This window comes from Diabrotica virgifera, chromosome 9, assembly GCF_917563875.1.
Source record: "Diabrotica virgifera virgifera chromosome 9, PGI_DIABVI_V3a".
Lineage (NCBI taxonomy): Eukaryota > Metazoa > Arthropoda > Insecta > Coleoptera > Chrysomelidae > Diabrotica > Diabrotica virgifera.
This window is the reverse complement of record NC_065451.1, coordinates 210,471,355-210,491,006: the sequence shown is the minus strand read 5'-3', so window position 1 is coordinate 210,491,006 and position 19,652 is coordinate 210,471,355. Positions and strand designations below refer to the sequence as shown.

Sequence of the window (19,652 nt, the reverse complement as noted above, 5' to 3'; positions counted from 1 at the left end):
CGAAACCCAAGAGACTCCAATTCTAAATAAATTAATATTTAACAATAAAAATCTAACAGATTTCTTAGTTCTGCAAACGAATTCTCACTTATACCTATACCCTATTCTTTGCAAGGAAAAGGGGGATGAATGCATAGATCAACAAAATTGATTCCTACGGTTTTATATACGTATTGAGCACTAGTACTTGTAGTGGTACTTGTAGTATATGTAATTGGCGAGGAACCGCAAAGTGGGCGACGCCTGGTGGCGAATTTCAAAAGCATCAACTCAAGGAAAACATTGACTTTGTCATTACTTGCGTACATATTTGCGGTCAGTTTATATTGTAATTAACAATGATTTCGACTTAAAATACTATTGCAGTGTTCCTCAGTATTCATTCCTATTATGCTTTACGTAATGAAGTGAACTAACCAATGCCAAATTACACATTTTCTTAATTTACTGTTTGTATTAAACGTAGTATTTTTTAATGTTTAAACGACTGTTATCTACGTTGTTATGTAAAATATTCCGACCACAAAATAATTTCCAAAATAATTATTATAAAATAAATTCACCTACTTAGCTTACAGTTTTTATGTAATTAAAAATTGTTATCTATTAGTGTAAAATAACTTGTAGTGTACCTATTAACTAAAGTAAAAAACAATTAGGGGAGTGCATACAGATTTTAACTTCGGAAAAAATCAGACAAGATAGAACTTTTTGTAATTTCATTAAGAAATCTTTAATAAACAACATATCAAAAAGTTCAACTCGAGAAGTGGGTACTTCATTTTTTATTAAACAACTGCGAAATTAGATGTTTTTTTAAATAACTCCGAAAATATAAATTGTAGAAAAAAACTCACTTGACCGTTGAACAATCCAGAAAATTTTACAAAAAAACCCTATATAAAGATTTTCTAAAATTAAATCTGTAGCTTCTATAATTTTTTATTTATAACTCTAAAGTCACCCTTCTCACAAACACTGGCGCACTGTAAACTAGCGTACGGCGAAGTGCACGGTTGAGTTATTTTAATGTAATTCTTTAAGTAATGGATCAAATAAATTTTTATAAATTGATCATGAAAGAAGAATAATTTAGCTATCTTATGGTTGTAAATAAAATGTATGGGCATAAGTATGGTGTGGGCGGAAAGTGAGACTTACATGAATTTGGTTTAAAAATCATTTAAAAATGTGTAACTAATACAATTTTTCTTATAAAACTCTCAATTTTGCACAAATTACCTTTCAAACATCTTACTAAACGATGTTTCTCTAAAAAAAATCTCAAAAATTTAATTCAAATGATACCAAGTCTCAAAAAATGTAATTTTTGAAATCTTCGTAGTTTTACAGAATTACCACCATTTTAAGACGTTATTACTTAAGTTTGAAGAGATTTATTACAGTTTTATAGGTGTTTTTTTTTAAAGATTAGGATATAATCTTTAAAATGCACTAAATTATTTTACTTTAGAAATGAAATAAACTATATCTTTTTGAGAAAATTAAGAAAGACAACAAAAATGTAATACAAAAACCGAAAATTACCAGTTAAAAAATGATTATACAAAGTGATCAAAACTTTTTTCTATAAAACTTACCTAAAATACATTTAATAATAAGCTTCAACAATAATAAATGTTCAACAATAATTTTTTTTTAGTTCGTATACAGTATGTCTGCGTAATTTGAAACCTATTGATAACTTATTTATTATCAGTTTTACGAAAAAAAGTTATTCTTTATAAACTACTCTGCATCGTATAACTTTTTTTTCGTAAAATTGATAATACACTAGTTATCATAATTGTAATAAAATGATGATGGGTATCCGCAATTTGAGAAAAAATTAAAATTTTTTTTTTTCGATTAGAATGCTGTAATTGTATATTAAAACATAGTTTTTAATTTCAAACAATTTTTCATAATAGCATTTTTTGATATTCTGGAATATGAAGGTACTTTACTCTTTAACGAAATTTATATTTTTGACATAACTCGTATAAAATTGATAAAATTTGATATATGACGGTTGAGTTTTAAATTTTTAAGCATTTCCAGAGCATTTTATAAAGAATAACTTTTTTTTTGTAAAATTGGTAATAAAAAAGTTTTGCACGTGGTTCCTAGCTACGCAGAGATACTGTATAAGAGCTTCTGTATAAGAATTTTTAAATTCTAATGCCATATACGGATTCAGTATAATCAAAAACAAAATAGAAACATATTTGATCAAAGTAAAATGATGAATTTAACGATATTTTTAAAATCATTTATACAAAACCATTGTTATTGTTTAAACAATTAATAAACAATTAGCGGCCAAATCTGCGAGTAGAACTTTTTACTTTAACATGTATATAAACTAACAAAAAAAGTTTTAGAAAAATATAATCTTGTTTGAATTTTTCCGAAACAATACATATTTTCGTTCTAATTGCACTCCCCTAAATATTAGAAATTGTAAGATAGATTAATAATTTTTAAAACGCTGTGTAATTATTGGGGACCAGATTTTTTTGCTGGACTGTGTATATCGAGCAGGATGAAAAGTAATGGCAACTTTAATTTATTAAAATTTTTCTTTATAAAGAAATTGAATAAATATATTGATAGCTTAATATGAAAGCATTGTACGAGTTCCTTACATTAAATTATGATTATTGCAGATGCAAATATTTGAATTATTGATAGTTTATAGTTAATGAAAAAAAGGTAAAAACAAATCAGTAGTTAGCATCAAATTTTAATGAATGCATACAGATGAAACATAATTTGAGTCTTCTTTTTTCCATAAGATGTCTTAGTAGGAAAAATTAGTGATAACTTTGGCAAAAAAATCAGTGTAAATGATTAATATTCAACGTTTAACAACTTCGAAATCAAATGACAAATTCATTGTTTTTCTTTAGTTATCGTCCATCTTTGAGATTTTGAGCGCCCTCTATCGGAATTTAGTTTCACGAATATGGAAAATTATTTAAATATTCCCGAAGATACCGTCCACCACGATGCTCTTACGGAGTATTGTCAGACATGATCAGGCAGAAAAAGGTGCAGAGATCATCGTGATACGTTTTTTAAGATTTCTGCATTACGGAATCGTTCTTTAACGTCAAATGTTCTTGCTAGTTGTTTGTTAGAAGAATCTTTTATGAAGGTGGTTTACATTCTCATAAGCCAGTACCTATTATACCCTAAACTATCATCAGCTCATGGAGCTAATAGGATGAGATAGATGAACAATCACAGAGACACAGAGACAATAAAGAAACAACACTTTGTTAATATTGTATTAAACAACCTTCTATTGTTCGATAAATAATTAGTTGGTTTTAGGTCAGCAAAATAGCAAGAAAGTATGTTGATATTTCAACTAGTCTTCTTCTTCTTCCTTCTTGTATGTAGGCTTTAAAGCCTGTTTCTTCTTCAATATTATCCTCCTAAATTGTTTAGGTTATCGCACCACCTTTTTCTTGGTCTGCCAATACTTCTTCGTCCATTTGGTGACTTATCTCGTGCTATTCGTACTATCCTATCCTCTGCCATTCTACTAATGTGTTCGTTCCACTCCTGTTTCCGTTTTGTCACCCATCCATTTATGTCTTCTATATTGCATGATCTTCTTATGTTTTCGCTCCTCTCCCTATCCAACAGACTTTTCCCTGATATTCGTCGGAGTATTTTCATCTCTGTTGTTTCTAGTAGTCGTCTCGTTTTAGATGTGTCAGGCCTTGTCTCCGCCGTGTATGTTAATATAGGTCTAATTGCTGCTTTATAGATTCTTGCTTTTGTGTCTTGTCTTAAGTGTTTGTTCTTCCAGATTGTGTCATTAAGAGATCCCGCCGCTTTACTTGCTTTTAAGCTTTGTTGTCGTACTTCCTCTTCAACATCTCCGTAACTGGTTATATCAATTCCCAGATATCTAAACCTTGCTTCCTGCTTTATTATTTTCCCATCAATTTCGATTTTACATCGTAGTGGGTATTTAGATGTTGTCATACATTTGGTTTTTTCTGCTGATATTATCATATTGTATTTCTTGGCTGTTGTATTAAAGATGTGTGTTAATCTTTGGAGATCGTCTTCTGTCTCGGCGATTAATGCGGCGTCGTCTGCATAACACAATACTTTGATTTCTTTATTCCCCATTCTGTAACCACGACCCTTACGTACTGCTTCTATTATTTCGTCCATTATTATATTAAAGAGCAGTGGGCTTAATGAGTCACCTTGTCTGACTCCACTTTGTACTGGTATACACTGCGTTAGTTTTCCATTTATCTTTGCCTGTATTCGATTATGAAAGTAGATGTTTTCAATGGTTTGTATAATATTGATTGGTATGTTTCTTCCATACAGTAAATGTTAGACGTCTTCGACTTGGATGCGATCGAAAGCCTTTGTCAGGTCTATAAAACATAGATATGCTGGTTTATTGTACTCAATGGCCTTTTCTGTGATTTGTCTCAGCACAAATACGGCGTCTACGCAGGATCTTCCGGATCTGAATCCTTGTTGTTCATCTGATAAAGTTGTTAGTTTATTGATTTTGTTGGTTAGGACTTTGTGGTTAGCTTAAGTGCGGTGTTTAGTAGATTTATACCTCTATAATTGTTGGGGTCTTCTTTGTCTCCTTTTTTGAACATTGGTATCATTATGCTGTTTCTCCATGCGTCTGGTATCTTGCAGTGCAATATTAGTTTTTGTATAAGTTTTGTCATCTCTAGGGTTATACTTTCTCCTCCGTATTTTAGAAGCTCGTTGGTTATTCCGTCTGGTCCTGGTGACTATTATTTCAACTAGTGATGTTGATTATAGCTACTTTCGAGTATTCGTTACAAATCGTTACTGTTGTATAAAGTACCTAATCATTTACAGTATTCGTTACTTTGATTACCTGGATTACTTTTGTTACTTTTGTATTTGAGTACCGGTAATCATATCGAGAATCGTATTTCTCAGTAGGTAGGTATTTTGTATAAAGTAATCATTTACAGTATTCGTTACTTTGATTACTATGATTACTTTTGTTACTTTTGTATTTGAGTACCGGTAGTCATATCGAGAATCATATTTCTCAGTAGGTAGGTATTTTGTATAGGTATTTCGATATAACAACGACCTTCACCGATCTGTTTAAGGGATAAAAATGATTTGATTACTATGATTACTTTTGTTACTTTTGTATTTGAGTACCGGTAATCATATCGAGAATTGTATTTCTCAATTGGTAGGTATTTTGTATAGGTATTCCGATATAACAACGACCTTCACCGATCTGTTTAAGGGATAAAAATGATTTGATTACTATGATTACTTTTGTTACTTTTGTATTTGAGTACCGGTAATCATATCGAGAATTGTATTTCTCAATTGGTAGGTATTTTGCATAGGTATTCCGATATAATAACGACCTTGACGAAGTACGAAGTAATCAGAGTAATTAAAGTAATCAAAGTAGATACAATAGTCGTTACTCGCTCTGTTACGATTGGTACGAAGTAACGAAGTAATCAGAATAATCAAAGTAACGAGTAATGAGTACTTTGTAACGAATAGTTACTTTTTCAACATCACTAATTTCAACAGCTGTTATAAAACGCATTGAGGAGGGAAAAACTGTAAGACTAGACGACTTCTAGTATTTATAAACATTGTTAAGAGACAACAGGCTAAAATCTTCTACATTAGAATGAATGAGAACGCTGGTGAATTTTGGAAGTTCATCAAAAATAAAACCAACGGACATGGTGCTCTCCCTGGCTCTATGTTTCTAGGTGAGGAAAGTGAGAATGACAAACAAAAAATAACAGAGTTGTTTGCGAAACATTTTGGTACTGTATACAGCACTTTTAATGGTAAATCTCTGGATAACCTGGAGAGTAATGAAATTTTCTCACAACAGCTGGAGGTGGAAATTAGTAACCTCGAAGTCACTTTTGACAATTTAATGAATGTGTTGTTGTCATTAAATGTCAATAAAGGGGCTGGCCTTGATTTGATACCGAATTTGTTCCTAAGAGAAAGTGCAGTGTCCTTGTGTGAACCATTAGTATATGTTCTTAATAAATCTCTCCAGACGGGAATTTTCCCGAACAGATGGAAACATTCCTTTGTGTGTCCTATTTTCAAGGCAGGAGATCATAGTGATATCAAAAATTATCGGCCAGTTTGTATTCAATGAGCTCTAAAGTATTTGAAAAAATGGTTTTGCCAAGTTTGGATAATTGTTTTAGGAACATTATTACGGACAACCAACATGGATTTGTAGGCGGACGTTCTACTCTCACTAACCTCTTTTTGTATATCGATAGTATAGGTACAGCAATGGATGAGGGTTACGAGGTGCACTCTATATACACCGATTTCAGTAAGGCCTTTGACCTACTAGATCATAATGTCTTAATTACAAAGCTGAGAAACTTTGGTATCACTGGTTCTTTATTAGCTTGGTTTACTTCGTATTTGCAAGGAAGAACATTGCAAGTAAGATCAGCAGGATGTGTTTCTAATGGATTTGAAGCCGTGTCAGGGGTTCCGCAGGGTTCCCATTTGGGTCCTAAGCTTTTTCTGTTGTTGGTAAATGATATTGGTAGGAACTTTAAATCTGAATATCTGATATTTGCAGACGACTTAAAGATATTTAAATGCATTAGGTCAGAATCTGATTGTGAGGGTTTGCAGAGAGACTTGGATTCTTTAGTACATTGGTGCCAGGAAAATAATCTTAGATTGAATGCTTCGAAATGCTCATATATTATTTTTTCACGTAATAAGACCACCAGTGATTTTAAATAAAAGATAGGAGATGTGGATTTATCTAGGGTTCAGGTAATTAAGGATTTAGGTGTGTTACTGGATAGTAAGCTAAGCTTTGTGGACCATTATGATGCCATTATTGCGCGTGCTAATCGGACATTAGGGTTAGTCATCAGAATGTCATATGATTTTAATAATTTGTTTGTAATTGTGAGATTGTTTTTGAGTTATGTTCGTTCATTACTAGAGTATTGTTCAGTGATTTGGAGTCCAAGTTATGAGAATCACAAATATCGAATTGAATCGATTCAAAATAAATTCGTTAGATATCTGCGGTATAGATTAGGTACTAGAGGAATGCAATTGAATTCCAGTCAGGTCATTCAGATGTTTCATTTGCACCGTCTAGAGGATCGCAGGCGATACTTTGACCTTAATTTCGTATTTAAGGTGTTAAATGGTATTATTGTTGCACCTAGCATTCTGGGTCGAATAGATTTTTATGTTCCAGCTAGGAATTTGAGAAGATGTCCCTTGCTATCCGCTAGATCGTGCAATACACGTCATGCAAAAAATATGCTTTTAAATAGAATTGTTTCTAGTGTAAATGAGTTTCCAAATATAGACTTTATGGGAGTCACACTAAATGCTTTTAAAAGGACTATTTCGCGTGAATTATTTTAATTTGATTTTAATTTTTTGATGTCGTTAGTTTAATTGTAAGTAATGTAAGTTAACTTGTGTTCAATGTTTAATTTTGTCATTTAATTTTAATTGTAAAATGGAGTTTTCCGTCAATAAATATTAATTTTTAATATTATTAAGACGGCGAAAGGAAATGGAAAATTATATGTTGAAAAAGCTAAAGCAGAAGCCTATACAATTATTCTCTAAACAAATATTGTCAAAAAACGATATATAGATCAAACTCAACCCTCAAAGAGTTATTAATTTATTAAAAACGAGTCTACGCTACTGAAATCTCGTTTTCCATATATGAAGAACCTATTTTTACACATAAATCTGGAAAGAGCCCGGAGCGGAGCTTTCCCTTTACTTGCTTAACACCGGTTTAGAGTGCAAAAGAATTTTAAACTCGGTAAACTGTTTTTAAAGATTGCAAGGAAGGCTTTTCTTTGCGATTTGCGTTTTACAAAAAAAAAAAGATTTACTTTGTTCAGATATTGCTCCCAGTATGTAAATAGGATCCATTGATAAAAAATAGATTATTAGAGGTTTTTATAATTTTTGCTATATATTATTGAAAAGAGACTACATCCAAAAGAGCTTTAAGTATTGTCTTCAATTGATTATGCACAGTTTTTTTATAATTAAAATCTGGGTTCCGATCATAAACATTAGGTATGCTTACCTTGATCTTGGTATCACACTTGGCATCAAATTAACAAGGGATGAACATATAAATAAATGCTTAATATAATGTGAGAAAAGTTTAAATTTTTTCAAAATATTGTTCTGAAGCTATTTTCTTGTGGCATTTTTACAATTTTAATTTTTACAATGGAAAATAAGCCACAATGTTATTAAAAAATGATTTTTATTAACGTTTCGATGCCCAAAATTTTTTTACTAAGCAACAACATTTTTGTTTGTATTAGTAGTATTTTGTATTTTGACAACGGCACCCGATTTGGGCGTCGAAACGTTAATAAAAATCATTTTTTAATAACATTGTGGCTTATTTCCCATTGTAAAAATTAAAATTTTTCAAAATAGTTATAAATGTTTTATCGTACATATACTAGACAAAGCTCGACAAGCTTTCGTAAAATTCAGGAAGGTACTGACCTGTTCAGAGTTCGATCTTCAACTGAGACTAACATTTACTAAATGCTACGTATGGTCGGCGCTGCTATATGATGTAGAGGGCTGGACACTCAAAACGAGGGATATAAACAGATTAGAAGCCTTCGAAATGTGGTTTTATCACTGTATCCTAAAGATACCATGGATGACGAAAGTCATAAATGTAGATGTCCTTACAAGAATCAACCAAGAACAACAACATTTGAAACCACCAAGAAAAGGAAAACGGCGTATCTAAGTCACATCATGCGAAATGAAAAATACCAGTTCCTACAACTTATAATCGAGGGTAAAATTGAAGGCAAGAGAGGAATCAGACGCAAGAAAATGCCCTGGTTCCGAAACATAAGGCAATGGACAGGGATTAACGACATACGTTCTCTGATACATATTGCAAAAAACAGAGTGTTAATGGAAAATGTGATTGATAACATCTATTAGTGGATTTGCATCTGAAGAAGAAGATATTACAACATCTCTTACAATATCCCTTATTTCAAAATCAACGTTTTTTCTCCCGACTTTAATGGTGATAATTCAAATATTTTTCATCAGTAGATTGCCAAGTTTGATAAACCATGCAGGTTTTTAGACAGGGTTAAAAGCTAAGTTTGGGAGTCAATAATCCCTAATGTTTATGAAATCAGTACCATTTTATATAATCTGCAGAAGTTTTTGCAATATGTCAAGCTCTGGAATAGGCTTTTAACAAAAGAATTTCTGACCACCATCAAAAATAAATTCTGTCATTATAGTAGAATTTTCTGATTTCGTTCAATAGTAAATTACACACCTACAATTAAGTGACGAGACAAAATGGACGAAAGGCAGGATAAACATTGAGAAACGATAAGCAATGCGGTTGTGGATACAAACGAAAACATTTTGGGATTGAAGAAATACGTAAAGAAAGAGGATAACCAGGTAAACGTGGAACAATATAGAACGTCGCGAATACATTAATCTAGAACCAATAAATTCCAGAAGAGAGAAGAAACGACTTAGAGAAAGTTATAGACAAACGAATAAAGTTGTAAAGAGGACAGCATAGAAAGACAAAAGAAAGTGAGTAGAATATTTTGTTGAAGAAGCGCAGGTTACTGATGAACATAAAAACATGAGACCATTATATGCTATCATTAAACAACTAGCCAGCAAAAAATATTCCACTCACCAACCAATTGTAAAAAACAATACAGGTGAAGATATTACATCCTCGCAGAAAAAGTCAAAAGATTGTATGAATATTTCAGTGAATCTTTAAATGCAGCCCCAACACTACCAGAAAATGCACAACATATAAACCCTATTATCAACGCACTAAGAATAACCATATTATGTAAATGAAACAACAACCCAAGAAATAAAAGTGGTCATAGAAAAACTGAAAAAGTGCACAAATTAACCACTCCTGACATTATTCCACCAAAATCGTTAAAAGCTGACCCAATCACAACAACAGAGCTAATCTAACTAAGGGCTTGGAGTGAGGAAAAGTTAGCCAAAGATGCAAAACGGGACTTACAATACAGCTATCAAAAATGGGGGGTTAAAAGTAATTGCGAAAACTGGAGAAGAATGACATTTCTGGATTATCATAACAGTAATAATCATTAACAACTGATTGACAAACAGTATGGAATCAATGTTATGGAAGAAGCTAGCTGGAATGAACGCTCTTATTCTCTATGGAATAATCCGATATAAAATAACAGTTAAACGGTTAAGAACATTAAAACTCGTGCACGGAACAGTTGTGAAACCGCGTATGAAAACGGCATATGTGTTAAATCAAGACGCGAACAGTGAACAGTGACACAGGACTTGGTAAGATTTTTGTAAACTTATAATATTCTCTGTTTATCATAAGCCTCTCTTAATTCCACTTGAACCAGTAACCTCATACCGTCCACAGCTTTGAAGTTATATTAATAGTTTCATATTATGTACATGCCTTAATTGTATAGTCTTTTTATCAAAAGTTAACTTAGAGGGTTAAAGAAACACGGAATTCGGAAAACAGTCGAAAATTCTCCATCTCAGTCTCAGTAATTTACCATATTGTAGTAAATTAGATATATCTGTAAGACTGTGGATCCGGCTCGTGACTTACATCAGACTATACTCGATTTATTAACATAAATGACGGAAAATCTGGCCGCAGTTCCGCCTATATTGTGTTTCGCCTTTCTGCAGAACATTAAAGTGAGCTCTCCCGAAGGATTTAGCGTTATTGCTGTAATTTATATAACACGGATCTAGACTTATTTTCTAAGAAAATTATATTTCAAACTGTTAATTGCACTAGGGCCAATTTTATCCGTTGTTAGAGGAAATTCGATACATGTTCAACATGAATTCGTTTTCTAAATTTTTACCGCATCAATCTTTGGGGTTATTAACGTGTATTTAGTTTATATTTATGCCCTATTTGTTTCTTGTTTTTATGCAAAGTATATTTCTACACCGGTTTACACCATTACAGGGCAAACAAGAATTCAAAATAAGTGTGGTATTATATTAGTAAGGACGTATCTTATGAATACTTATAAATCCAAAAATATTAGAATTACCAAAATATTATTTTTAATAATTATACAGGGTGTAACAAAAATACAGGTCATAAATTAAACCACATATTCTGGGACCAAAAATAGTTCGATTGAACCTAACTCACCTTAGTACAAATATGCACACAAAAAAAGTTACAGCCTTTTGAAGTTACAAAATGAAAATCGATTTTTTCGAATATGTCGAAAACTATTAGAGATTTTTTGTTGAAAATGGACATGTGGCATTCTTATGGCAAGGACATCTTAAAAAAAATTATAGTGAAATTTGTGCTCCCCATAAAAATTTTATGGGGGTTTTGTTCCCTTCAACCCCCCAAACTTTTGTGTCCGTTTCAAATAAATTATTTTTCTGGTCCCATTAGTTACATTAAATATTTTTAAAACTTTTTTGCCTCTTAGTATTTTTACGATAAGGCAGTTTTTATCGAGTTGCGGCTTCTTTTTTAATATGTTTACATAAAAATTTTATGAGGGTTTTGTTCCTTTAAACCCCCCAAATGTTTGTATACGTTCCAATTAAACTATTACTGTGGTACCATTAGTTAAACACAGTGTTTTTAAAACTTTTTTGCCTCTTTGTATTTTTTTGATAAAGCATCTTTTATCGAGATGTGGCTTCTTTTTTACTATGGTTCAAAATATACCTAAAAATGTAAATCATAAATAAATTTTCATATTATTACCAAGTCTCCATAATCGTACTTTATACAAATATGTGGTGGATTTGACAAATATTCAAATATCTCGATAAAAACTGACTTTTGGAAAAAGTGAAACAAAAAAGTTTTTAAAAACTTGTGTTTAACTAATCGAGCTACAATAATAATTAAATTGAAACTTACACAAAACACACAAAATTGGGAGGAGCTTGCGTTTGTATTACTCCAAACAATTTCTTTAAATAATGTTCATAAGAAATTTCTCATTTATTGTTTACGGGGTTTGTGTTTTGTGTGATAAAATAAGACTTTGCATTTAGATATTTAGTTAAAGAAACGTGTTAATTAAGTGATTTGTATCCGTTTTTGCTCAGTGAGTTAGTTTATTGCAGTTCTTCTTGACAACTGTTTGAGGTTTGATGTTTATTTTCTATGTTATGTGAACTAATTATGTGTTATCGAGTTTTAAATTAATGTTTAGCTTTCTAAGATTGCTTCAGCAGTCTACAAGATTTAGTTATGAGATGGCAAAGAAAAATGACGCTCATGTAGTACTGTCTACAGGTATTCCAAAATGAGTTGTTCATGATTCTTTATCTTTTTGATTTAATGACAGCGTTAAATTAAGACATTAATTATGCTAGATAATTTGTTAATAAATTATTTATTAGTTTATATTTTATATGTTGTTTCAGTCTTGACACAGTAAGTAGGTATACTTATATAAATAGTGAAAATTCTATAATGCGAGGGCTGGTATACAATCATGCAGAATCAATTTAGATTGCTTCTAATGCACAAGCGATCTTAAACAAATGGTAGTATATCTTCGACACATGGGACGTAGACCTATATAGGTTTCATGTTACCTATGTTTTATACTACCTATTTTGAAACATCTGAAAGAGGTCACTTTGTGAAAGTATTGAAGACGTGATTTTACCGACGTATAAAAGTCGTCATCTTTTTGACGTTTTAAAATCGTCACAATTATGACGTCAAATCGATGAGACAAATACACGTGATTTTCAACGTCGGTACTACGTCATAAAAACACGCCAATTGGTCATTTTTATGACGTGTTATCTACGTTATAAAAACGTCGTTAGGTTGCCTGGGCTGTCTATTAAAATTCTGATATGCGGCGTAGGGCGTAGTCATTCCCCTTGGATTCTCTTCTTCTGTCCATCATTTATGTCGGTAATCCATGGTTTTTCTTTTCTTTCATTTGGTAGCGTGTATTGGTTGAATATTTCCCTTCCAATATTTTTTAAGTGGTTCATTTTATTATCATTATCAGTCATCTTAGGTCTTTGAGCTCATGTCTTATAGGATTAGCTTTGTTGATTTTTTTAAATTGTAGACGAAACATAACGATAAGTGGGTTATGGCCCAACTTAATATCTGCATCAGGGTAGGTTTTTACTGGTGTTATTTAATTTTTAAATCTTTTGTTTAAAATATAGTCTGATTATGATAATATCATAATCTGATTTCTTATGAAATGTCGCATGTATAAGACTCTGTGTGATAATTTGATGAATGGATTGGTGACTACTAACTTTTCTTCCGAAAGAAAGAAGACCTGGATATCCTTTAATTCAACGGTATGATAATATCTGAAAAGTAGTGTTTATAAAGCTAAATTGAAGAGAACCAGCATAACGGAACAATTGGAAAGAGTTGTAAAATATCTATCTGTGAATGGAAGACTCTAAATAAGTAGAGGGATAAAATAAAATAATTATAATACTACACTAGCTTTAAGCCTGCTGGGGCTATAGTTCTTTAAAAATAAACTTATCAAAAAATAAAAAAAATAATTTTTTAGATACTTAATATTTTTCTACCACAAACAAAATTTATTGTTTAAAATCTGTTTTCTATAAGATAGGACCGATATATCATGACGTCTTTGTTCTCTTGCGACCACATATTAATATTTTCTTAAAAACAACCCCGAATAAATCAAGACGTCGACTCTGAATTTATGTGTTCCCCCAAATAGTTTTATTCTTATGCAAACCAAGATAAATACCGCATTGGTTACATTCAAAATGGGGCACGATCTTTTTATTCTGACGTTTTCGCCGTTTATCGCACGCTGTCATCTAAATGCTACATCTTCGATCCCTATAAATTTGTCGCGGCCGCACCAACGTTCGGTCTCCTCTTCTTCTTATTTGCCATTCACCTTTTTACAAAGATATTCAAATTTTATTCAGCTAACGTGTTTTTGAGATGATTTCGAGATGAAATACGAGAGAATTCTTAGACGCTGCTGCTGTTTCATTTATTTTTTTAATATCGGTAAAATTTTTACAATTCGACAGTTAAACAGGAAATAAATCAGTAGCAGTATTAAAAATTTAAAGAGAGGTATTATTTGGAATGAACGTACTTGCTCAAAGATGTCGTGATATATCTGTAGACATGTAGTGTTATTTTTTAACGTTACAAACGTCACATCTTTGATATTTTATTTTTAAATAATTATTTTACTTTATTTTCTTTAATATTTCATTAGAGATTATATTCTCCTATTTGTTTTACCAGTTTTCTTCGTTAAAAACTCGTTGGCGCCCTCTTTTATTATCCTCTTTTATTATCTTCTATTTAATATATCTGTTTTCATCTAACATCTAAATCATTATACTAAACGTACCCTGTATATATTTACTCTGTAAGTATCTGTGTTTCAATAGGGAACATGCCCGCCACTGCCTATGTCGCACTGTCATGAAAGTGACACTTCATCCCTACTCGCTGTCATTCAAATTCTCCAAATGGCGGTGGCAATCTTACAAAAGGCATGAAATGTGATTTTTCACAATGATTTTTATTCAAATCATCTTTCTCTTGGGTTTTTGGATAGAAATCAACCTTGATCCTTTCGGGAGCTTTAATCCATCCACACCGGTGATGGAACTAAGGCTGACACAATGGATACCAACAACTAGACTGCAACAACTACCATCTACAGCTGCAGGGACCTAGGGCCACAACATCTGCCCAAGTCCATAAGAAGTCTACAGCAGTACCATTCCACGTCAAGAAGTTAACATCGAACCGAATACCAAAAGCCATAAGTATATTCCAGAATTGTTAGTTTTTGGCAAGAATATGAATATAATTGTTAATGCAATTTACTAAGTCATATTTTTATTATATCTTTATTGAACAATAAACATGATTAGTTAAAAATACTGTTTTGTTTGGTTTCATTCCGAATCTTCATAGTTTATTTCTAAGATTAGGACAAGACGAACACACACCTGAGTGACTGAGCTAGGCTGAGGGTGCAGCGATGGCTATCTTGGTTGATTGAGGTAATATTTTCGGATATTATTTCAATTTGATGGGGTAGTCCATCGCTGATCGCTTATTTCGTTTCAATTTTGTTGACTGCCAAATGGCATTTGATTGTGAGAAGCACTATATATTTTTCGAAGTTTTAAGATACATTGGATTTAATGGCAAAGACATTCTCTCATAATTGCAAAGGGCCTAGCCGGGTAAGATGATGAAAAGTGCCCCCAACTCGATTCGAATTCCATATTGGTCACCGTTTAGCATATATAGTGAAACTAACTTTCTGAAATTTTTAGCCCCCTAGGTGGTCATGTGACCCACCTAGAACCTAATTAGGCTTTTTATGTTTTTATTTTTTATCTCAGCTGCATCGAGAACTAGCGAAAAACTTTAAATAATAAAGTTGTAAGCTTTAAAAAGTTCTGTCCGAAAATTTTTTTTTAATTTTTGGCGGGAAATTTAAATTTTAGAACGATTTTAAAATTTTAAACGAGTATAAAAAAATAACTAAGACATCCGTTTTCACGAAAAAAATAAATAACGTGTATTTTTGCATAATATTTCACCCTGACTTTTTTCAAATTTTTAAAATTGGTGAAACGCACCTTTAAAAATAAAAAACCGCATTTTTTTGTTTTTTTTTTTCGTTTTTTGATACAATTTTATACATTTTTTCAAAAAAGGTAATACCGTCACTAGAATAGGTAAAAAACTGAGAAATAATTGGGGTTTGCTTAATAAAAAATTTTTGTAATCCCATCCCTTTTCAATATACAGGGCGTTGAAGAAAAAAAAATTTACACATTTTTTACGATTTTGCCGAAACTGCTGGCAACATTGTAATAAAATTTGGCGAGTTTTAAGAGGTAGTTGTTGTGCATGTTTTGACATACAATTAAGAATTTTATATTTATCATTAGCGCGTATACGGGTAATAGTCTGAACTTTTTAAAGAAAAATATAGTACGCCACTGACTATTTCAAATTAACAATCCGTTTTGAATTCCTTGTTTAATTTGTGACAAAAAATCTATCTTCCTATTTTTTCATACGACGCGCCATTTTTATTCAAAAAATAAAACATCTTAACCCTTACAAAGTATTCGAACTTCTATTAGTAGTTTCTACATCTCATACGTAAAGTCGTACGTCCATTATAAAAACTAATTCGAATACTTTGGAAGCGTTACGGCAAAACGGCGCCTCGTATGAAAAAATCATAAGATAGTTTTTTGAAAAATGATTGTTAATTTGAAATATGTCAGTGGCGTACTATCTGTTTTTCTTTGAAAAGTTCAGACCATTACGCCTAAGCGCGCCAATGATGAATATCAAATACTTAATTGTATGTCAAAACATGCACAATAACTACCTCATAAAACCCGCCAAGTTTTATTACAATGTTGCCAGTAGTTTCGGCAAAATCGTAAAAAATGTGTAAAATTTTGTTTTCTTCAACGCCCTGTATCTTGAAAATGGATGGTGTTACAAAAAATTTTTATTAAACAAACCCCAATTTTTTTTAAATTTTTTACCTGCTCCAGTGACGGTGTTACCTTTTTTGAAAAATTTGTATAAAATTGTATCAAAAAACGAAAAAAAACCGAAAAAATGCGGTTTTTATTTTTGAAGGTGCGTTTCACCAATTTTAAAATTTTTAAAAAATTCAGGGTCAAATATTATGCAAAAATACACGTTATTTATTTTTTTCGTGAAAACGGATGTCTTAGTTATTTTTTTATACTCGTTTAAAATTTTAAAATCGTTCTAAAATTTAAATTTCCCGCCAAAAATTAAAAAAAAATATCGGACAGAACTTTTTAAAGCTTACAACTTTTTTATTTAATTTTAAAAATTTGAAAAAAGTCAGGGTGAAATATTATGCAAAAATACACGTTATATATTTTTTTCGTGAAAACCAATGTCTTAGTTATTTTTTTATACTCATTTAAAATTTTAAAATCGTTCTAAAATTTAAATTTCCCGCCAAAAATTAAAAAAAAAATATCGGACAGAACTTTTTAAAGCTTACAACTTTTTTATTTAAAGTTTTTCGCTAGTTCTCGATGCGGCTGAGATAAAAAATAAAAACATAAAAAGCCTAATTAGGCTCTAGGTGGGTCACATGACCACCTAGGGGGCTAAAAATTTCAGAAAGTTAGTTTCACTATATATGCTAAACGGTGACCTATATGGAATTCGAATCGAGTTGGGGGCACTTTTCATCATTTTACCCGGCTAGGCCCTTTGTATTGGAATCCAACAACATCACTTTTAGTAGACAGTTTGGAATCACAGGTTCATAATATTAAAAGAGAAGTATGGCAGGGATGCGTCTTGTCGACCCTGATTTTCAACGTTTACTCCGAAAGAATTTTCGGAAATGCATTCTCTGAAAAACAAGAAGGAATGATTGTAAACGGTGACATCATCAATAATTTGCAATATGAGGACGAGAGAGTACTCCTACTCAAGAAGATCTGCAAACCTTACATGACAGTGTCGTTGAGAGCTTTAAGGAAGCAAGTCTGCATCTGAACATACGAAAAATCAAAATACTCGTAATAAGTCAACAACAAAATACCTATAAAATAATATAATACTCTGGGCTAATTAGTAAAATACAAGGAAAAGTTATTTACCAGCAATTTTATTGCTGGAATCGAATCTTATTATTGTATGCATTAATAATATAGGTATGCAAAGTCCGCAGATAGTGTGCTACTTTTTTTTATAAACAAAATGGCGCCCGAAAATCGTGTTTTCTTCAATTTTTGCTCTATAACTCCAAAGATTTTAACTATACACCAAAAACACTCAAATAAAAATTGATCGCAATTAAATACTGCACGGAGACGTGTTTTTCCCGATTCAGTTCGACGAAAACTTTCCCCGGAAAAAGCGGGGTTTTCCAACAAAATCTTTAATTTTCAACTAAAATTTTAGATAAGTAATTATTAATCAATATTTAAATAACTTGGTATTGTAAAAGCCCTTCTTGTATAGATTATAATTCCAGAAGCCTATGGAAATTGAATAAACAGTTTAGCAACAATTGAATTGTTAATTAAAAATTTACGGTCGCTATAATAACGACAATAATTATGAAAATTAAGAATAACTATGATTTTTTCAGAAAAAGACACTATACCTATCTAATGTACTTTACAGAATTGAAATTGGACTATTTAAGCGGCCTCAGAAATATTTTAAAATTATAAACAATTTTTTGGCTTATAAACAAATAGAATATCTCGGGAAATATTAAACTAAATTAAATTATCAAAACGGTATTCGAAAGACAGCGGCAGGACGGTTCTTCTAAAAGAAAAAACGTTTAATTATGACGAATGGTTCCTGAGATACAACTAGTCAAAGTTGACCGGAATTTACAGCAAAGATATAAACAATAGGATATATAGAACAATAGGAACAATAGAATAATTTTCAAACCATCACCTTTTTATTTTTGTCCTCTTTCTCCACACCAATTTTCATATCCTTAAAATGCTCATAACATATATTATTATAATAAAAACTATCGATAATACGTGTGAAAATTGCCAAAAATTCCAATCAAAAATTGGGTTGGAGAAAATGTAACCCTCAAAGTTCAAAATCGGTATACGTTAAAAAAATACATTTTCTCGGCTTCCCATGGAGCAATTTCCTTCATTCTTTTTTTGTTCCCTAATAACTCGAGTAGAGCCATCGAACTAACTCATTATTAAATGTCAAACTTGCTTTTGTTTTGTTATAATAGATTAATTTATTTATAAGAACAGAAAACTACATATTTTTTCCAGTTGTAGGCTTTTTTTTAGATAAACTTACTACAAGTGTACCTTTTAAAGTTAAAAACATAAATATTCTCATTTGAAAGCTGTATAATTATTTAAACAATTTTTATTTAAACAAATTAAAATTTTGTGTTATAATAAATAAATTAATTTATTATAACAAAAAAAAGCAAGTTTGACATTTAATAATGCGTTAGTTCGATGGCTATACTCGAATTACTTGGGAACAAAAAAAAGAATGAACGAAATTGCTCCATGAGAAGCCGAGAAAATGCATTTTTTTAACGTATACCGATTTTGAACTTTGATTTGAACTTTGAGGGTTACATTTTCTCCAACCTAATTTTTGATTGGAATTTTGCTATTTTTGGCAATTTTCACACGTATTATCGATAGTTTTTATTATAATAATATATGTTATGAGCATTTTAAGGATATGAAAATTGGTGTTGAGAAAGAGGACAAAAATAAAAAGGTGATGGTTTGAAAATTATGATCCTATTGTATATATCTTTGCCGTAAATTCCGGTAAACTTTGACCGGTTGTATCTCAGGAACTACTCACCATAATTAAACGTTTTTTCTTTTAAAAGAAGTGTCCTGCCGCTGATTTTCGAATATCGTGTTTATAATTTAATTTAGTTTAATATTTCCGGAGATATTCTATTTGTTTTTAAGCCAAAAAATTGTTTATAATTTTAAAATATTTCTGAGGCCGC

The 19,652-nt window shown here is 31.2% G+C and overlaps 1 protein-coding gene across 2 annotated transcripts in view; it reads right to left on the bottom strand.

The window, feature by feature from the left end:
* LOC114334818 (uncharacterized) overlaps positions 1-19,652 on the bottom strand; it is a 905,910-nt gene that overhangs the window by 31,702 nt on the left and 854,556 nt on the right. The gene's annotated exons all lie outside the window — the stretch shown is intronic.